Source organism: Bos indicus x Bos taurus, chromosome 15 (assembly GCF_003369695.1).
Source record: "Bos indicus x Bos taurus breed Angus x Brahman F1 hybrid chromosome 15, Bos_hybrid_MaternalHap_v2.0, whole genome shotgun sequence".
NCBI lineage: Eukaryota > Metazoa > Chordata > Mammalia > Artiodactyla > Bovidae > Bos > Bos indicus x Bos taurus.
Genome location: NC_040090.1, coordinates 5,037,360 through 5,039,031, shown reverse-complemented (window position 1 = coordinate 5,039,031; position 1,672 = coordinate 5,037,360). Strand labels below are relative to the sequence as shown.

Here is a 1,672-nt window from a genome sequence, read left to right as displayed (position 1 = left end):
TAAACAGTTAAATAAAATATAAGTATTACCTTCAAAGAAATTTACATAAATGCACTTTCAAGGTTATCCCAAAGTGTAGCTAGACTAATAAAAGTATGCTTCTTCAGGTAATTCACTAGTAAAAGAATTTAAGAGCTCAAATGCAAACTCCCTTTTTAATGTCTTCCACGTGCTCCCCAATCACTCTAGCTGCGAACAGAAAAGAAGATGAATAAATCACCATCTCTCAAAAGGAGAATGATTAGAAAAAAAATGTATGGTGACATACTATATTATGTTCATAATTTGATCTTTCAAGGCAGCATAGAAAGATTTTACAGTTTTCTAACAGGAATAATTTCCAGTTCAGCATAAACAAATTTTTTTTAAATGAACATGGTATATGCATCAGTTGAGTATTTAAACAATCTAAAATGACATATAATGGGGAAGCTGATAACATCAATACCTTAAATCATGACATACTGATCATTTTTTTACAGAAAAGAATGAAAAAAAAGCTCAGACTCAATGGATGAAAAAAATTATACCACAGTGAAGGAGTTCATACTTTTAGGATTTACGACAGACCCGTGGTTACAGAGTTCTCTTTTATATCTTCCTCATTATATATATCAGCAGTCTTTTAGGGAACATCACCCTGATTTCTCTGATCTGTGCTGATTCTTGGCTCCACACACCCATGTATTTCTTCATTGGGAATATTTCATTCCTGGATCTCTGGTATGCTTCCGTCTATGTCCCCCAAATCCTAATGACCTGCATCTCTGACGACAAGCGCATCTCTTTTGCTGGCTGCCTAGCTCAGTTCTTTTTCTCTGCTGGACTGGCCTACAGCGAGCATTACCTGTTGGCTGCCATGGCTTATGACCACTATGTGGCCATCTCTAACCCGTTGCTTTACTCCCAGGCCATGTCCCCAAATTTATGTGCCAGTCTTGTTTCAGCTGCCTACTTTAGTGGCTTTGTGAACTCATCCATCATCACCAGTGAAACATTTACCTTGAGCTTCTGCAGGAACAACGTCATTGATGATTTCTTCTGTGACCTGCCCCCCACCCCCTTGTCAAGTTGGCCTGTGATGTGAAGGAAAGCTACCAGGCTGTGCTGTATTTCATACTTGCCTCCAACGTCATCACTCCTGCCATGCTTATCCTTGCCTCCTATTTCTTCATCATTGCTGCCCTCTTGAAGATCAACTCCACCCAAGGCCGCTTGAAGGCCTTCTCCACCAGTGGCTGTCACCTGACAGCTGTCACCTTGTACTATGGGTCAATTCTCTTCATTTACTCCCGGTCAAGTACGAGCTATGCCCTGGAGAGGGATAAAGTGGTGTCTGTGTTCTACACAGTGGTGATTCCCTTGTTGAATCCCTTGATCTATAGCTTAAGAAATAAAGATGTTAAAGATTCCTTGGGGAAAATGTTAGATAGAGCAAGGTTTCTTTAGCAAAGGCTTTGTAAACAATAAGTATAATGGTCATCTGAGTTAAATTCACCCATTCCAGTCCATTTTAGTCTGCTGATTCCTAGAATGTTGACGTTCACTCTTGCCATCTCCTGTTTGACCACTTCCAATTTGCCTTGATTCATGGACCTAACATTCCAGGTTCCTATGCAATATTGCTCTTTACAGCATCAGACCTTGCTTCTATCACCAGTCACATCCACAA

General features: G+C 40.0%; 1 pseudogene; it reads left to right on the top strand.

Annotated features, from left to right (window-relative positions):
* Nucleotides 1-510: 510 nt before the first annotated feature.
* On the top strand, nucleotides 511-1,449 carry LOC113906041 (annotated as a pseudogene).
* The last annotated feature ends 223 nt before the right edge of the window (nucleotides 1,450-1,672 follow it).